The sequence below is a fragment of the Pelodiscus sinensis genome, chromosome 16 (genome assembly GCF_049634645.1).
Source record: "Pelodiscus sinensis isolate JC-2024 chromosome 16, ASM4963464v1, whole genome shotgun sequence".
Lineage (NCBI taxonomy): Eukaryota > Metazoa > Chordata > Testudines > Trionychidae > Pelodiscus > Pelodiscus sinensis.
The window spans coordinates 41,417,505-41,437,094 of NC_134726.1; the positions used below are offsets into that span (position 1 = coordinate 41,417,505).

Below are 19,590 nucleotides of genomic sequence, written 5' to 3' on the forward strand. Positions count from 1 at the left end.
CCGGAAAAGAGCGTCTACACTGGCCCCGATCCTCCGGAAAAAGTGCCCTTTTCCGGAGGATCGGGGCCAGTGTAGACGCTCTTTTCCGGCTTTTTTAAAAGCCGGAAAAAAGCGGCGGACATTTTTATTTAAATGCCGCGGGGGATATTTAAATCCCCCGCGGATTTCCCTACGACGACTGGTGAAATTTACATGCCCCTTCCGGAAAAGGGGCCAGTGTAGACGTAGCCTTAATGTTAACAAATCTCCGGGACCGGATGGCATTCATCCAAGGGTTCTAAAAGAACTCAAATGGGAAATTGCTGAGCTATAATCTGTGGTTTGTAACCTATCCTTTAAATCGGCTTCTGTACCTGATGACTGGAAGGTAGCCAACGTGACACCAATATTTAAAAAGGGCTCTAGAGGCGATCCTGGCAATTACAGACCGGTAAGTCTAACTTCAGTACCGGGCAAATTAGTAGAAACAATAGTAAAGAATAAAATTGTGAAGCATGTAGAAGAACATAATTTGTTGGACAAAAGTCAACATGGTTTCTGTAAAGGGAAATCCTGTTTTACTAATCTGTTAGAGTTCTTTGAAGGGGTTAACAAACATGCGGACAAGGGGGATCCAGTAGATATAGTATACTTGGATTTTCAGAAAGCCTTTGACAAGGTCCCTCCCCAAAGGCTCTTGTGTAAATTACATGGCCATGGGATAAGAGGGAAGGTCCTTTCTTGGATTGAGAACTGGTTAAAAGACAGGAAACAAAGGGTAGGAATAAATGGTAAATTTTCAGATTGGAGAGGGGTAACTAGTGGTGTACCCCAAGGGTCAGTCCTGGGACCAATCCTTTTCAACTTATTCATAAATGATCTGGAGAAAGGGTGAGGTAGTAAAGCAGTGAAGGTACGTCTACACTACAGCGCTAGTTCGAACTAACTTAGTTCGAATTAGTTAATTCGAACTAAGCTAATTCGAACTAACGCGTCTAGAACTAAAAACTAGTTCGAATTAGCGTTTTGCCAGGTACAGGGTCTGCTGGCTGGGTGCTGGCAGGCTTGCACCTGGCACGGGCACCGTAGCCAGCCCGTGCCCCTTTAAGGGGTCCGGGGCCGGGAGGGGGGCATAGAGTTTCCCTGGTGTTGGCCAGAGTGGCCACCAGGGAAACCTGGGGAGGGCTAGCCTCCCACTAGTTCGAATTAAGGGGCTACACACCCCTTAATTCGAACTAGCTAGTTCGAACTAGGCTTAATCCTCGTAAAATGAGGTTTACCTAGTTCGAACTAAGCGCTCCGCTAGTTCGATTCAAATTCGAACTAGCGGAGCGCTAGTGTAGCGCCTATTAAAGTTAGTTCGAACTAATGTCCGTTAGTTCGAACTAACTTTGTAGTGTAGACATACCCTGGGGTAGTAAAGTTTGCAGATGATACCAAACTGTTTAGGATAGTCAAGACAGAAGCAGACTGTGAGGGACTCCAAAAAGATCTCACCAAACTGAGTGATTGGGCAACAAAACGGCAAATGAAATTTAATGTGGATAAGTGTAAAGTAATGCACATCCGGAAAAATAACCCCAACTATATGTACAGTATGATGGGAACTAATTTGGCTACGACAAATCAGGAAAGAGACCTTGGAGTTATCGTGGACAGTTATCTGAGAACTTCCCCGCAGTGTGCAGCGGCGGTCAAAAAGGCAAATAGGATGCTAGGAATTATTAGGAAAGGGATAGAAAATAAGACCCAGAATGTCTTACTGCCCCTGTCTAAAACTATGGTACGCCCACATCTTAAATACTGTGTACAGATGTGGTCTCCTCACCTCAAAAAAGATATTTTGGCCTTGGAAAGGGTTCAGAAAAGGGCAACTAAAATGATTAGGGGTTTGGAACGGGTCCCATATGAGGAGAGGTTAAAGAGACTGGGACTTTTCAGTTTAGAAAAGAGGAGACTGAGGGGGGATATGATAGAAGTCTGTAAAATCATGAGTGGTGTGGAGAGGGCCGATAAAGAAAAGTTATTTATTAGTTCCCTAAATAGAAGAACTAGAGGACACCAAATGAAATTAATGGGGAGCAGGTTTAAAACTAATAAAAGAAAGTTCTTCTTCACACAGCGTGTAGTCAACCTGTGGAACTCCTTGCCAGAGGAGACTGTGAAGGCTAGGACTATAATAGAGTTTAAAGAGAAGCTAGATAATTTCATGGAGGTTAGGTCCATAAAAGGCTATTAGTCAGGGGATAAAATGGTGTCCTTGGCCTCTGTCTGTCAGAGGCTGGAGAGGGATGGCAGGAGACAAATCGCTTGATCATTGTCTTCGGTCCACCCTCTCTGGGGTACCTGGTGCTGGCCACTGTTGGCAGGCAGGATACTGGGCTAGATGGACCTTTGGTCTGACCCAGTACGGCCGTTCTTATGTTCTTATGCTATCAATGCCAATTCTCTTCCAGAATATGATGTGAGGAAGTGGGTCTGGCCCATGAAAGCTCATCACCTATTAAACCATCTTGTTAGTCTTTAAAGTGCTACATAGTTTTTCCTTTTGTTTTAGCAAGATCAGACTAACATGGCTACCCCACTATTACTATCAAATCCCCCTTCACTCTTCTCTTCTGCAGACTAAATAAGCCCAAATCCCTCAGCCTCTCCTTGTAGACCATGTGTTCCAGCCGCCTCCACAGGATCCTCTCTGGTACATCCACATCCTTTCTATAGTGAGGTTGGAAGGGGGGGCAGAACTGGACACAATACTCCGGATGTGGCCTCACCAATGCCAAATAAAGGGGAATAATCACTTCTCTAGATATGCTGGAAATGCTCCTCCTAATGCCGTGGTCACCAACAGGTTGATCACATCAATTGGTCAATCGCAAGGCCTGAACCAGTCAATCGTGAGGCAACCGGGCCTCACCCCCATTTTCCACCCACCCCCCGAGAAGCCCCAGTACTCACCTCCAGCGAAAATGGAGGTAGTGCCGGCTTCCCGCGGGTGGATGGAAGTCCCGCAGCTTAGTGCCACTTCCGGAAGTGCGCTGGCTGGTTTGCCAGGCGCGCTGTGGGAGGGGCCCTGGGTCCGGAAGAGGAGCACGGTGATTTCCCTGCACCGGCGCAGGAGGTGTGAGTTGTCCCCGGGGCAGGCGTGCGCAGGGTTTCCCTGCATCATGGGGAAAGGGGGGGGGAGTGTGTTTTGGCCCCAGGCCAGACGAACGTGGCACCCTGTTCCCTGCCCCAGAACCCACTAGCACCCCTCCCCAGTACTGTGTCCCCTGCTCCCGACTGACTTTTCTATGCTTCAGGGTCATGCTGGACACTGTCTCTGCCCTCACAGCATCATCATCTGCTACTCAGACCTGAAGCCTCTGCAACTGCCCTAAGGAATCCTCTCTTGCTCACTCACTCCCCTTCTCCCAATCAGACTCTGATGTAGGTACAGTACTGCACTTCTAGTCTTCTATTCCTGCTGATTCCATCTTCTCTCCTCCTGCTTTTCCCTCTTTATCCTTAACGAGCAACACTGCATGTGATGCCTCCCATCGACATCCTGCCCTCACCTAGCTCTTTCCCATCCACTTTCCTTTCCGTTTTTCAACAGACTAATCCTTTCTTACTTCAGCTTCAGTATTGACATCATGTCAAGCCCTTTAGCTGTCTATCTCCCCTCCCTCACCTCTTCATTCAACCTGCTAGTCTCCCACTCATGAAACAGCCACTCTTTTGTAGTGAAGCACTGGAATGGGTTATTTAGGGAAGTAGTGGAGTCTCCATCTCTAGAGGGCTGTGTCTAGACTGGCCAGTTTTTCTGAAAAATCAGCTGCTTTTCCGGAAAAACTTGCCAGCTGTCTACACTGGCCGCTTGAATTTCCACAAAAGCACTGACTTCCTACTGTAAGAAATCAGTGCTTCTTGCGGAAATACTATTCTGCTCCCGTTTAGGCAAAAGTTCCTTTTGCGCAAAGCTTTTGCACAAAAGGGCCAGTGTAGACAGCTCAGAGGGGGGAGGTGGGCGTGTGAGCGGGGACTGATTGTGAGCAGAGGGGGAGGTGGGTGTGTGAACATGAGTGATTGTGAGCAGAGATGGGCGTGTGAGTGGGGACTGATTGTGAGCAGAGGGGGAGGTGGGTATGTGAACATGAGTGATTGTGAGCAGAGGTGGGCGTGTAAGCAGGGAGTGATTGTGAGCAGAGGGGAGTAAGTAGGGGAAATGACTGTAAGCAGGGGTGATTATCAGCAGGGGGAGTGATTGTGAGCAGAGGGGGGAGGGGGAGTGATTGTGAGCAGGGGGAGTGATTGTGAGCAGAGGGAGGAGGGGGAATGATTGTGAGCAGGGGGAGTGATTGTGAGCAGAGGGGGGAGGGGGAATGATTGTGAGCAGGGGGAGTGATTGTGAGCAGAGGGGGGAGGGGGAATGATTGTGACTGTGAGCGTGGACTATGGAATAGACCCAGCCCACACCGGTCGGCCCACGTGGGGAACACGCGGCGGGGTGGACCCGCACGAGACGTTCTGGGGACCCCCCGCCAGTCGCTGGGCAGAGCAAACACCCCTTGTGACGTCACAGGAATCCAGGCGCCACCGGCCTCTGCACACGACACTCGTGGGAGCCAGGCAAGGGGACCTATCCCGCCGAGCCCCGCCCCTTCGTGGTGCTGCCGAAGGCCCCGCGCGCTTTCCAGTCCGCCGCAGTCTTTGCCGCAGAAAGGCGCAGGTAACTAACTCAGTGCCTGTAGGAACGATCCACCCAGGGGCTCGTGGGAGCGGGAGTGGGCCCGGCAGGAGCAGCTGGGAGGCGAGGCACAAAGGGATGGAGGGAGACGGGAGGGAGGCCACAGCAAGCCTCCCTCATGGGCCGCTCGGGCTCCGTACAGGCCACCTAAAGGCCCTTTGTCCTCGACGGGTCGGCTTGAGGGTCATACTGCGCCGGCGCAGAGGGACAGACGGGTCGGACTGAGGGACATACCACGCTGCTGCGCTCCGCACCGACCAAGGAGGGAGGGAAAGTCCGGACCAGAGACAAAGGGGGGAGCCGAGTCGGGAACATCCGGGTCACTCGCTGCCGCCTCAATCCGGGACACGCGCGGGTGCTGCGGCCGCTCACGGTGAGGCCTGGCCGGGCGCGGGCCGGAGGGCGGCGGGCCCGGGAGCGGGCCCTGGGGGCGTTCGGGCTCCGGCCCTTGCTCCCGAGCCGCCTTCGCTAGGCCCGGCGGCCTCGTCCGGCGCGGGGAGGCGGGAGCGGGGCTGCAGCCGGGCCCGAGCGCCGCGTACCTGGCCCCGCCTCGGCCTGTGCCCCGTGGTGCCCGGCGGCTGCTCCCCGCGGCCTGTGGGCAGCCTCGGCGACTGGCCCTGTTGGGCCCCGGGGCAGGGAGCGCGGCGCTGGCGGCGGTTGTCAGCGCGGCCCGAAGGCTGGGCTGCGAGGCACTCGGCTTGTGGCAGGCTCGTCACCGGGTAACCCTCGTGGCGGCTTTATGTAGGCAACGCCAGACACCCCCTTTTCTGCTCTCCTGCTTTTATCGCCCAGCCTTGTCCTGGCTGGGTCCCCTCTTTCGGCTGGGTCCGCTCTTCCTAGAAGCAGAAGCTTTTCACTCTTTGGACAAATTATTCATCCATGTGTTTTAGCACAGACGGAATCCTTAGCTTCTTAAAAGGGATGTGTAGTTGTATAAGGCTTGCTGTGTTAAGCACTTTAATACTACTATTGTGCTGTGGGCTAAGTAAGAATTGTTAAAGGTAACTAAGATGATCACCCTTTTGTTTTGCCTGTAACTGCTCCTATGAACCCTCATTTAGAGTATCGTATGCAAGTCTAATCACTGTGCCACAGGAAAGATGCTGCTTTGAATACATTGCCTCACAGGGAGACAAACAAGCTATTGGCACCAGATAAGCTGAGTAGCCAGGGAAATGGGTAATGGGCTATGTTGAGCAATTCATCTTTCAGACCTAGGGTTTATATTCAACCAAAGTAGTAAGTGACAGGTCTTACCTGTGGGTGTTGTTTTATATATCTTACTTGAAACATGTTTGGATATCTCAATTCCATTCCTAGTGGACAAATATCAGCATAACAAAAAATAATTGCAGTGATTGGTGCTCTGTGGCAAAGAACTGAATGGAATGTGTAGGCTGACCTTTCTTAAGTTTTTAAGTGGCCTTTGAAGGCCTATGCAGTCTTCATGACAGACAGTTCAGTTGCTTTCACTAGTAACCTTACCATGCTTAGAGAAAAATCAGACTCAGCAGAATTTATTTCCCATGGGAAAAGAGAAGACTCCAGACTTGCAAAGTGTGAGATGGAATTGTGAGAAACTCAAAAGCTAGTAACTGTAACTGGAAAATCAGTTATTTTAGGTAAAACTGCTAGTGTAAAGAAAACACACATGGAACAGATTACTCGGGAAAGCAGATGAAGCAGAGGAGAAATGAGTGACACCCCTTAGATTTATTTTTAGGAGTGTTGAGTGAAAAAGCAGGAAGGAGGTCAGATTAGGAGATGCTGGAGGGACTCTTGGTGCCTTAGTGTATATCAGAATGCTCAATCTGTTAATCTTCTGTGTCGAACACCAACAGTGATGCAATCTGAGTGATAAATGCTTGTAGGTCCTTTCATGGAGGGACATTCACTGGAGGTTAGACAGTCGCCTGCCTTGTTCTCCTACTGCACAGTCATAAGGGGGGGGGGATCTGCGTTAATAAGTGGCTCTTGGATAGTCCTGTAGCTCTGTCATAATTGCAGTCAGTGGGTGTAAAAGAGAGGGCAAGCTTTAAATACTTTGTTTTTTTATCTTTAAGGTAATTGAAACATGGGGTATTCCATGTAGCAGTTAGTCACCAGAAATCATAGTAGCTGCCAAAGGCCTGCCACAAACACGCATTTGATTTAATAGATTTTTAAATAACCTGAGGTAGAAAATGGCATGTTTCCTATTCATTTTTTTTTTTTAAACTTTTGCACTCTGAACTTCGAGTATTTCATAGGGAAGTTGCTAAGATCAAAATGAGAAGATGCCAGAGAATAAGGAAAATTAGATCTCTATTTGCTTGCGACAATTTCCTATGATGCAAATAATACCTTATACTTTTTTGGCACTTTCTGTCTGAGGATTTCAATGTGTTTTACAGTTAATTTTACATTCTTTCGTAACTCAGATTTTCAGAAGAATAAAGAGGCAGAGATGAAAATGAAATAGTCAATTTTAATTGCATTATAAATTTGTAACCTTTATTGCCTATAGTTTAAATTACTTAAACTGAATTTATTTTAAATCTTCAATTTTACTTTCTTTGTTTACAAATGCTTGTCCAAGAGGAAAGCAATATATGAAGTAAACATTGAAAATCAATTAAGTATCAAAACATTTAGCTGTTTTCCTTTAGCTGTTTTCCATGATGTGAGATGCATCTGAAGAAGTGGGTCTTTGCCCACAAAAGCTTATGCTCCAATAAATCTCTTAGTCTGTAAGGTGCCATAGGATTCCTCGTCACGTGGGGTGGTGGTTAGGGTACGTAAGCTGTGAACAATGTTGAGGAATATTTAAATCTGCTATTGGAATTTTAAAGAGTCAACATGGAAACATTCTCTTAGGCATATATTTTATGAATGCTTTACCCCATCATTGTATGCCAAAGTTGTGTTGAGTCAGTTGTAAGTAAGTTGCCAAGGTCATCTGTGTTGTGGCATACCTGGGAATAAAACTCAGATCTAAAAAGTTGAGTCACAGCTCAATCACTAAACAACAGTTCTTTGATTCTTTGATTTTTATGCAACAAATGTTGTACTTCAGTATTTTCTCTGCACCTTTAACGAGAAACATAACTTAGACCCTCACTTGTCTAAAATCACATTTGGCAAATTTTTGTCTTGACTGAGTTAATTTTTGCAGAAAATTGTTCTTTATTTCTGCACATTTCTAGCTAGTCACTTGGAAATTATGTAGACTATGTACATTTACCTGTAAATAAGGAATTCATTTTTCTATTTAGATATTTATAGTAGCACAAGAGTATTCATAGAGCCATGTATAGTGTTTTTCTCTTGAGAATGAAAGATGTAATGTTTTTTGGTTAACTTTTAATGGGTTTTAAGGTAGAAAACTTACTACGTGCTATGAAATCCATTTTTCAGGTCTTCAGTTTTGATTATTCTGGAGCTAAAAGTAATGTGTACTGATGGAAATGAATTCTATAGCTTAAAAGTAAATTCAGAGCATAAGGGACTGTGCTTTCTTGTGAAATAATTAAGTCAGCTAATAAATAGCCTCACTTGATATATTTGTGTATATTATTAATTTTCAAAGCATGCATATTGCATTTTTCAGAAGAGGCTTAAGAGCTTAAATCTCATCAACTTTCAGTGGAACTTTGGCTCTGAAATGTTCATGTCTTGCTTACAAATGGGACTTGCACATGTAAGTCACTTACGTGCTTTTGAAAATGTTACTAAACTGTAGAAAGTACAGGATTCTATCCTCACCAAGCAATATTTCAGGGCTGTGATTTATTTTTTCCATATAATACTGATCTGAAATTATAGTAATGTGAAAGGAAACTGATTTATGTGAAATAATACTTGGCATTTAGAGCTTTATAAATATTAATTTAATTCTGCATGCTTCTATGAGATCCTTATTTCCATTTCTCTCAGGGAGTGTGGGGAGTAGGTAGATATACTTATTCAACCTAATACATTTGATTTTGATGTAAGTGGGATTTTAGGGCGCTTCTCAAAACTTAGTGAAACTTAATCTTGAGGTAGAAATACTTAGACGCTAATGTAGACATAATATTGTGTGGTAAACTTTTGAAAGTAGTCTGAGTTTATCCTGATTAATATGTTAAGCCCGTGGTCACCAACCCATCGATCGTGATCGACTGGTCGATCAGGAGGGCTTGACCAGTCGATGGCGAGGCATTCGGGGCCCCCCCCCCAATTTCCCTCACCCCCAAGAAGCCCCACTACCTACCTCCCTCAGTGGGGTAGAGGGAAGTCCGGCAGCTGTGCGCCACTTCCGGGGTTTCCGGAAGTGTGCTTCCTGCTCACCTCCTTCAGGTCTGTGGTGCGCTGAGAGGAGGTAGGAGTCCTGGAGGAAGGCACGTGCTGAGGCTTTGGGGCCAGGAGGGGGGGGGGGAAGGGAGGAGAGAAGGGAGGGCAGGTGTGCACCGGGACTCCCCTCCTCTGCGAGGGAGGAGTCCCCGGGGAAGTGTGCGTTAGGGCTTCTGTCCTGGGGAGGGGAGGTGCACACCAGGGCTCCCTTCCTCTGCAGGGGAGGAGGTAGGAGTCCCAGGAGGAAACACGTGCCAGGGAGGAGGTTGGAGTCCCGGGGTGAAGTGCACGCTGGGACTCCTCTCCTCTGCCGGGGAGAGGGGAGGAGTCCCAGGGAGAAGCAAGCACTAGGGCTTCCCTCCTGGGGGGGGGGGGAGAGAGGGAGGCACGCACCGGGGCTCCCTTCCTCTGCGGGGGAGGAAGTAGGAGTCCCGGAGGAAGCGTGCACCGGGGAGGGCGGAGGAGTCCCCGGGGGGGAAGCGTGTGCCGGGGCTTTCTTCCTTTGCAGGGGAAGGGGGAGGAGTCCCGGGAGGAGGCTCTTGCTGGAGCTTCCCTCCTCTGGGGCGGGGAAGGAGGGAGGCATGTGCTGAGAATTCCCTGCCCCAGCCAACACCCTGCCCCTGTTCCCACTGGCACTCTGCTCCTGCTGGCACCCTGTCCTCTGCCCTAGCACCCATTAGCACACTTCCCAAGTCCCATGTCCCCTGCTCCCACCAGCACAGTTGGAGCCACATTAGTGAGGCTTTGGAGGAGTTTGTTTGGTGTGGGGTGTTTTTTGCATCTCACTTGTGTGGCCTCAACTGACTTTTCAGTGACCCCTGAATCAAAACAGGTTCTCATAAATAAAAACAATGCTGAAACTTTTTGTTTGACATATTTTATTTAAAAATGAAGCCTGGCCAACAAACTCCCATCTGACCGCAGCATGATAACAATCCTGCACTCCTCCCCTCTCCCGCTCCTAGATTTGAGCCTATCATACACTGGAACCCCCTGTCCTGAGCCTCTCACATTGCCAAACTCCTGTACCTCCACATCCTCAGTCTTTTCCTACAACGCTCCTGCACCATCCACGTACCACAGATCTGTGTCCTGAGCCCATTATATTCCTAACCTTCCTGCTCTGAGCCCCTCCCATCCCCCAACCCAAACTCCTGCACCCTCACATCCACAAGCCTGTGGGTTGCTCAGTATCCCAACACTCCCCAGCCTGGAGCCATCTTCCTGAGCCAGCATCCCCTCCTCCACCTACTCCTGCATCCAAATTCCCTCCCAGAGCTTGCACCTCTCACCCCTTCCCACACCCAAACCCCTCATTCCCACCCCAGAGCCCACACATCCTGTCTCAACCCAGTGAGGGTACAGCTAGACTGCAGGAGTTTTTCTGGGATTCCAGAATTATCCCAGAAAAACTCTTGTGTGTCCAGGGATGCGTTTGTTCTTCCACTTTTTTTAGCGGAAGAGCAAACATGCTCTTTTGGCAACCCCTATATTTCTCTTTCCACGAGGAACAAGGGGGCTTTCAAAAGAAGGTTTTTTTCTGACATTTGGTCCAGTCTAGACAGGCCAAATGTTGGAAAAACCTCTTCCTACAGAAGAATTGGGGGGGGGGGGGGGGAACAGCAGTATAAGGGTTGGGGATAGCAAGTGATGGAGAGGAGGAGAATAGAGAGGGCAGGGCTTCAAGGAAGGGGTGGGATGGTAGATCTTGGCTTGTTCTGTCATTTAAAAAGTGATCTTTGGTGTAAAAAGGTTGGAGACCACTGTGTTAAGCTGATGGTTCAAATGTCTCTTCCATTAAAAAGAAACTGCAGAAAAGTCTCTTCAGATTTCAAATTATACACTTGCTATTTCATTGAGGTTATGTCTACACTGCAGGCTTTTTGCGCAAGAATGGCTGTTCTTGTACAAAAACTTGCAGAGCGTCTACGCTGCACGCGTGTTCTTGTGCAAGTAAATTTACAGTACAGCATTGGAAAACAGGGCTTCTTCTGGAAGAGTTATTCCTCACCCCACGAGGAATAAGCCCTCTTGTGCAAGAGCTCTTCCACAAGAAGGCAGTGTAGTTAGGCAACATGAATGTCTTGCGCACGAAACCCGTATGCCTAAAATGGCAAAAGCTCATGGCAGTGTGGACGCATTCTTGTGGAAGACCTTTTGCACAAGAACGCTTCTGCAAAACAGTTCTCGCACAAGAAGCCTGCAGTGTAGACATAGCCTGCCAATGTACTGGTGCTGGAACAAGCAGCTAGGCTACAGACATCGACAAGACTTTATCTTAAGCCAAAGATAATAGCTCAAGGTTAAGTATGTTTTGTTGAGAACCTTGTTTGGAGACATCTTATAGTCTGAAAAGCTAAACTCTTTCCTCCAATATACACGTGCAGTATAGGGCTAGTCTACTTTTAAAATGCAACGGGCACAGCTGCACTGCTGTAATGCTTCAGTATAGCTGCAGCCTATGCTGACAGAAAGGGTTCTCCTTTCAGCATATGTGAATTAGAGATGTTATTTCTAGATTAATCAACTAAATGACTAGTCAGTGGAATTTGTATTGACTATTTGATTAGTCAATAAGGGCGTCTCAGCCTTCGAAATGTAGCAAAAGCCCCTCCAGTTCTTGCTAGATTTCAAAGATGGAAGTGCTGTAGGGAGCACTGAGCCAGTGGGAGACTTAAGCAGTCCCCCGCTGGCCCCGTGCTCTCTGCTTTTGAAATGTAAAGCAAAGTGCGTGGAGACCACGGGGGACTGCTTGAGCCTTATACTGCTGTGTGTCCCCCTCCCCCCCCCCCCCCCCCCCGCCAATTCTTCTGTAGGAAGAGATTTTTCCAACATTCGTGCTCCCCGCGATCCTTCTGCTTCTGAAATATAGCAAGAGCCCCACTCTCACTAAAGCGGAAGCGCTGCCAGTTCCCCTGTGTCCCTGTGCCCCTTCCATTCAGAGACGGTGCTGGGGGGAACCAGCTTTTAAGCCAGTTCCCCGCAGCACTGTTCCTGCTCCCGCCACCCCTGCTTCTCTCTGCTAGAGGCAGTCTGGGGGAGGGGGAGGAGGGGAAGGAGAAGGGAAAATGACTAGTTGAGTCACTATTCAGCTGTCTAATAAGCATATGCTTACAGGTCGTTGACTAGTCGCTTACATCTCTAACGTAAACCATCGCCCTGAGTGGCAGTAGCTAGATCAGTGGAAGAGTTCTTCCATTGACCTAATTCTGTCTATATGAGACTTAGTTCAGCTTGTGTTTGCTACTCCTGGGATGTGGAATTTTTCACAACCCTGATGGTAGTTAAACCAGCCTAATTTTCTAGTGTAGCCCAGGTCTTAATCAGTGAACTTCACGGGAGCCGTATTTGTGTATCAGGGAGGAAAATTTGGCCCTTAATGTTTTCTAAAGTTAGACCTCTCTTTTGCAGCTGGTAACTAAGGATGTTTGACTAGGTTATAAACACAACTAGTTTTCTCAATTTGTGTAGTGATGATGTTAGTGTGGACCATTGGCTACTTACTTTATCTCCTGGTAACGAGTCTACAAGATATTCAGTGGTTGGAGAGAGAGAGAGGCTGACTGAATAATTAAAATTTAAGATTTTAAAAATGGCCACACTGGGTCAGAACTATGGTCCCACTAGACCAATATCCTGCTTTCAAAAAATGGCCTGTCGGATACTTCAGAGGGAGAGAACTGAGCAGGTCAATTTGAGTGATCCATCTTCTGTTGTCCAATTCCAGCTTCTAGCAGTCAGCTTTATGGACTCCCAGAGCATAGGATTGTTCTTCTGGCATGCTTGGCTAATAGTAATTGATGGACATGCCCTCTATGAACTTGTCTAATTCCTTTTTTAAAATTCTGCTATTCATTATACAAGATACACTGGGCATTGTATGAAGTAGTTCCTTATGCTTTAAGTTAATTTTGTTGTATGATCTCTGGCTTGTGTCATGTGTCTGGGTAGATACAACTTTCTTCTTCATTTTCTCCACACCATTCACGGATTTTTCTAGACCTGTTTCGTATCCCCTCTGTCATCGCTTTTCTAGTATGAACAGTCCCAGTCTTTTTAATCTTTCTGCATATGGAAGTTGTTCCATCCTGCTAATAACTTTTGTTGCCCTTTCTCAAGATGGGGAAAGCAAAACTATATGTAATTATCCGGGTGTGAATGTATCATGGATTTGTGTAATGGGATTTTTTTATCTAGGGATGTAAATGATTAATCGACTATCCAATAAGCAAGTGGTCAATTAGTTCCTTGACTAGTTGCTTCCCCCTCTTGCTGCCTCTAGCTATGGTGACCATATTTTTCTGAACCGAAATTAGGGACACATTAGCCATGTCCCCTGCCACAAGAAGTCCCACCCCTGGAGGTAGTACCACTGGGGTTAACATGGACACATGACCAGAAGTAAAGGATGTCGTGTGACCCCTCTAAGAACTCCTCCCACCATTCTCCTACTAATAGGGATGGGTTTGACCCCTATAGGACCCCGCATGTAACTATCTTGCAATTGCATTAATGCAATGCAAATTGAGTTAACTTGGGGGGAGAGGCTGAGGGAAGTGTTCCCTCTAAGATTTTCCTCCCATGAGCAGAGTGAATTTTGTCTTATGCACCAGTATTGAATTCATGTGTTCAGGTGTGTGCCACTGTGGTACTCTAATAAACCATCTTGTTAGTCTTTAAAGTGCTACATAGTCCTGTATTTTGCGGTACTCAAGTTGTTGTTAAATATCTTATAAACCTCTCCCTTTTCCCTCTGCTGCCATGTCTCCTCCCCTCCCCTCCCCTTATGCCATCTGCTCCCCCTCTCCCCCGCTGTCCTGGCTCCTGCCCTTCTCTCTTTCTCTCCTCAGCCCTTTGGGGACCTGCCCCTCTCCCCTGCACCAGCCCTTCTCTTCCCCCTGTGTCCTGTCCTCCTCTAGCCTCACTCTGATCATCTGTAGCTACTCCTTCCCATCCCCTCTCCTAACACCTCCTTCTACCTACCTGCTCTGTCTCTCTCCTCCATGTGTCTGCCTGTCTTCTTCACTGCACCTTCCTGTACCCGTGCACCTTCATGGTGCTTCTCCCTTTCCTCACTGCCCCTGCCCTTCTTTTTCCCTGGTGCCCCCCCCTCACCACCCTTTGCCCCAATTCTCCTCTCAACCCTTCGTGCCCTCACGCGTGACTTGCTCCATCCCCTACCTTCCTCATGCCCACCCCTCCTTTCAACCTCCTTTGACCCAATGCTTTTTTTTTCTGTAAACAAAAAAGGTGCCGAAAAACTTGAGTTTAAAAAAAAGGGCGGGCCGAGGGGAGAGGTGGGAGAGAGCTCAGAGGTCTGGGCTGAAATGTGGTTGCAGCCCTTTTAATTGCAGCGTGTCCTGGGAAGGCTTCCATCCGGTGCTGCACGAGTGTTCTCAGAGCTGGCTGGGGGCTTTGCCGAAGAAAAGCAAGTGCTCCTGGAAAAAAAGGTAACGGTATGTACTGTCCCAAAAGCTCCGTTTTGACCTATGAGGAGAGGCTGAGAGATTTAGGCTTATTTAGTCCGCAGAAGAGAAAAGGGGGGGATTTGATAGCAGCCTTCAACTTCTTGAAGGGAGGTTCCAAAGAGGATGGAGAGAGGCTGTTCTCAGTAGTGAGGGATGGCAGAACAAGGAGCAATGGTCTCAAGTTACAGTGGGGGAGGTCTAGGTTGGATATTAGGAAAAACTATTTCTCTAGGAGGGAGGTGAAGCACTGGAATGGGTTCCCTAGGGAGGTGGTGGAATCTCCATCCCTAGCAGGTTTTTAAGTCTTGGCTTGACAAAGCCCTGTCTGGGATGGGTTAGTTGGGCTTAGTCCTGCTTTGGGCAGGGGGTTGGACTCGATCTCCTGAGGTCTCTTCCGGCCCTATGTTTCTATGATTAAACCCTCTTCTCCTGGCACCCATGCCTTCCCTCTCCTCATCCGCCCTCTTGCCCCCATTGTCCCTCCCCTTTCCCAGCTTCATCCTGGCCCCTTCCTTCTCCCACCCCCACTGACACTTTCCCTCCTGTCCCCTCCCCACCCTACCCTTTTCCTCATTGTCTCCTCTTGGCCCCCTGACATTTGTCTATCCTTCACCCTGCCCCTTGGTACCTTCCCCTTTTTTCTCCTGCCTTGGACCCTTCCTCTCCTCACCTCCACCTTCCCATTAGTTTTCCCTCTGCCCGTTCCTTCAGCACCTGCCTTCCACGTGGAAAGCAATTTGCAGTACTGGAGCCAGGCTGCAACACTGTTTTTAGTACCACGGTCCCAGTCTCACGGGGTGCCCGGGTCCAGCTGGGGGAGAGGGAGAGGAGGCTGCTGCAAGCCGATGTCCCCATCAAGTAGTGAAATGTCTGGTGGGGCTTTCTGGGACATTTCACTACATGATGGGGCACTGGGACAGAGTATTTAAATTTGGGACAGTCCTGGAAAAATCAGGACATATGATCAGTGTATCTCTAGCAGAGGCAGCGGGGGGGGGGGGGGCGGGGGCAGCTTAAAAGCTGGTTCCCCGCAGCACCATGTCCACAGGGGAGTAGCAGGGGCCAGGAGAGAGCTGGGAATCAGCTGATTCCTGGGTGCTGCAACTTTGCTTTGAAAATGTATTAAGAGCCTGCCAGCTCTGAATACATTTAAAAATCAGAAGCTCAGTGGTGGGAGGGGAATCAGTGTGGCCCAGCTTGTGCTGCGTCCCCCCTACTGCGCTTGGGCTTTTAATACATTTAAAGGGCTGGTGCGCAGCGGGGGGAACCCTGTGTGAGCAGCATCAGCTTGTTCCCTGCTCACATTGGGTCCGCCCCCCTCCCCCCCGCTGCGCTTTAGCTTTTTAAATGTATTAAGAGCCTGCTCTTAATACATTTAAAAGGCAGCGCCACAGTGGGGTTAGCTGCCGGGACCAGACGCTAACCCTGCTGTGGCTCCCCTGCTTATTCACTAATTTATGGAAAATCCATTGACTAGTACTACAGGCAGTCCCCGGGTTACGTACAAGATAGGGACTGTAGGTTTGTTCTTAAGTTGAATCTGTATGTAAGTCGGAACTGGCGTCAACTGCGGCTGAATCTGGACGCCAGTTCTGACTTACATACAGATTCAACTTAAGAAACCCAGGAGTCCCCAAGGCAGCTGCTGCTGAAACTGATCAGCGGCTGATTCCAGGAAGCCTGGAGCAGAGCAACTGGGGTGCTGCTGGGTTGGTCCGGAGCGGCTGCGGGACCAACCCGGCAGCCCCCAGCTGCTCTACCCCAGGGGTAGGCAAGAAAAGCCTAGTCTGCTGGGGGGGGGGGGCACTAGCTGCACTCCCTCCTCCCCCCTCCCCCAAGCAGACCAGGGAGACAGGGGTGGCGGGACCACCCAAGTCCTCCACGGCTTTGCTCCGTCTCCCTGGTCTGCTGACCTGGGAGACGCGGAGCAAAGCCGCAGAGCATGCGGGCAGCGGGACAGTCCAGGCGTGCCTGGGCTGTCCCGCTGCGGGCGTGCTCCGCGTCTTTGCTCCCCGTCTGCCTGGTCTGCTGGTCGGGAGAGGGGGAGCAAAGCTGCGGAGCACGCCCGCAGAGGGACAGCTCAAGCGCACCCGGGCTGTCCCGGTGCGGGCGTGCTCCAAGCCTTTGCTCCCCGTCTCCCTGCAGACCAGGGAGACGGGGAGCAGCTTTTCTCGCCCCGGAGGACGGGGGCGGCGGACTGCGGCGCATCTGGGCTTCCCGCTGCTCCCGTCCTCCGGGGCAAGAAAAGCCCTGTTCGTAACTGCAGATCTGACGTAAGTCGGATCCGCGTAACTTGGGGACTGCCTGTAGTTGATTAAACTATATTTAACATCCCTAGTCTTATTTCTCGGTTCCTAATATTCTGGCTGCTTTTTAGACAATCGCCCAACATTGAGCACATGTTTTCACAGAACTATCCATAATGACTGCAATGTCTGTCTTGAGTGGCAACAGCTAATTTTGACCCTCCTCATTTTTCATGTATTCTTGGGATTATGTTTTCTAAAGTGCATTGCTTTGCACTTGCCAACATTGAATTTCATCTGCCATTTTGTTTCACAGTCTCTCAGTTTTGTGAGAGCCATTGTAATTCTTCCCAGTCCGTTGAGGATTTAACTGTTTTGAGTGATTTTTGTGTCTTTTGCAAATTGCATCTGATAGAAAACTTTCACCATCACTCTTTAATTAATTATTGAATATATGATGATAGATTTCTATTGCACATTTCCTGATTGTTGCTCTGGAGTTAATCAGTGTTCGTCTATAAATAACACTGAATAAATTCCTTTTATAACACACGAGAGAATGTTTTGAAACATAGTATTGGTCTCAGGAAGGGACTTGTATCTTATTCTGGTAACATCCTTTCCATGAAACCTGTTTTTGCCTTCATGAACGGAACAAATGATTAGAGTCACAAACAATATTGTTTGGGCACAGTAGCTAACTAGCCCTACAAACATTCTGGCATAGGAGAGAGCCAAATACATATGACTAGTTATTAATTTAACTTAAACTGTGTGAGTGACTAATATTTAATTCTAGGGAAAATTAGATCAACTGTAGACTTTTGGAAGCAGTATTATTACTATATGTATTCACTCTGTTAGCCACTAGTGAAACTTGATTTTGTATAAATATGCATTAATTGTTAGCTTTCAAGTTGCATTTATGGTATTTCTGGAAAATATCCATTCAAACAAAACATACTGTGAAACCCAGAAGCAAGACTAGATGGAAAGTATGTTGTGAAATATTATTGAATGAGTGTGTGCTTCCTCAAAATCTAATTTGATGCTCTTATTCAAGACGTACTGAAGTAGGTGTCAAATCTCTTTGGATCTTCTTTGTGTTGCTAAAGGAGAAAATATTAAAATTTTGAAGGTGATAGATTTGCAAATTAAAGAGAGTATGGCAAGGTAGTATAACCAGTGTGAAGTTTAAAATGAGGACCTCTATAAACTGGAATGAAAATGCTTTGCAGTAATAAACTTGGACTGTAGAATTTGAAATGTTCATCTTGGTAAAATTAATATTCAGACTGTTAATGTAACAAGAGGAAAGTAGTTACAAACCCTTTAAGATTACTCTTACGTATTTAGATAGATGGCCATTGCCGTCTTGTTAGTCTTCTTTTACTTTGCATTGGAGCCTTGTGAAGGCTAGGGCTATAACAGAGTTTAAAGAGAAGCTAGATAATTTCATCAAAATCGCTTGATCATTGTCTTCGGTCCACCCCCTCTGGGGCACCTGGCCGCTGTCGGCAGACAGGCTACTGGGCTAGCTGGACCTTTGATCTGACCCAGTACGTCCATTCTTACGTTATGTTCTAAGGAGGAACTGTTGGGAAACCTCTGGTTGTCATGCAGAGTTATATATTTACACAAATGAAATTAAACTTGTTGGCCTGACTTTCTGAGGTGCTGAATACCTGCAAAAAGGGGTAAAAAACAAGGGTGATGTCATTCTAGAGGTCTACTACAGGCCACCTACTCAGGTGGAAAAGGTGGATGAGGCTTTTTTTAAACAACTAACAAAATCATCCAAAGCGTGGGTTTTGGTGGTGATAGGGGACTTCAACTCTCCAGATATATGTTGGGAAACTAACACAGTGGGGCACAGGCTATCCAATAAGTTCTTGGACTGCATTGAAGGCAACTCTTTATTTCAGAAGGTTGAAAAAGCTACTAGTGGGGAAGCTGTTCTAGATTTGATTTTTAAAAAAGAGGGAGGAACTGGTTGAGAATTTGAAAGTGGAAGGCAGCTTGGGTGAAAGTGATCATGAAATCATAGAAGGGAGAAAGCAAACTAGAGACAAGGGATTTCAGGAAGGCAGATTTTGGTAAGCTGAGAGCTGGTAGGTACGTTCCCATGGGAAGCAAGACTGAAGGGAAAAACAACTGAAGCGAGCTGGCAGTTTTTCAAAGGGACATTATTAAGAGCCCAAAAGCAAAATATTCTGCTGCATAGTAAAGATAGAAAATATGGCAAAAGACCACCTTGGCTTAACCAGGAGATCTTGCATGATCTAAAAATAAGAGTCTTATAAAAATAGAAACTAGGACAAATTAAAGTATGAATATAGGCAAAGGGAAACAAGAAGACGTTCTATAAATATATTAGAAGCAAGAGGAAGACCAAGGACAGGGTAGGCCCATTGATTAGTGAGGAGGGACAAGCAGTAACAGGGAACTTGGAAATGGCAGAGATGCTTAATGACTTACATGTTTTGGTCTTCACCAAGACATCTGATGAAGGAATGCCTAAGATAGTGAATGCTAGTGAGAAGGGGGCAGGTTTAGAAGATAAAATAAAAAAAAGAACAAGTTAAAAATCACTTAGAAAAGTTAGATGTCTGCAAGTCACCAGGGCGTGATGAAATGCATCCTAGAATACTCGAGCTGACGGAGGAGGTATCTGAGCCTTTTGCTGTCATCTTTGAGAAATCATGGAAGACAGGAGAGATTCCAGAAGTCTGGAAAAGGGCAAATACAGTGCCCATGTATAAAAAGGGAAATAAGAACAACCCAGGAAACTACAGACCAGTCAGTTTAACTTCCGTGCCAGGAAAGATAATGGAGCAAGTAATTAAGGAAATCA

The 19,590-nt window shown here is 47.5% G+C and overlaps 1 protein-coding gene across 2 annotated transcripts in view; it reads left to right on the forward strand.

Moving 5' to 3' along the window:
* The first annotated feature begins 4,579 nt into the window (after positions 1 to 4,579).
* The window catches only part of UBE2I (ubiquitin conjugating enzyme E2 I), a 75,855-nt gene continuing 60,844 nt past the window's right edge, over positions 4,580 to 19,590 (forward strand). The window contains exon 1 of one of the 2 annotated variants that reach the window (XM_075899981.1): positions 4,580 to 4,690. The gene's annotated coding sequence lies outside the window, so the exon portion shown is untranslated. Of the gene's footprint in view, positions 4,691 to 4,897; positions 5,082 to 19,590 lie in introns of those variants that run through there. The other variant, XM_075899980.1, reaches the window with a different exon arrangement.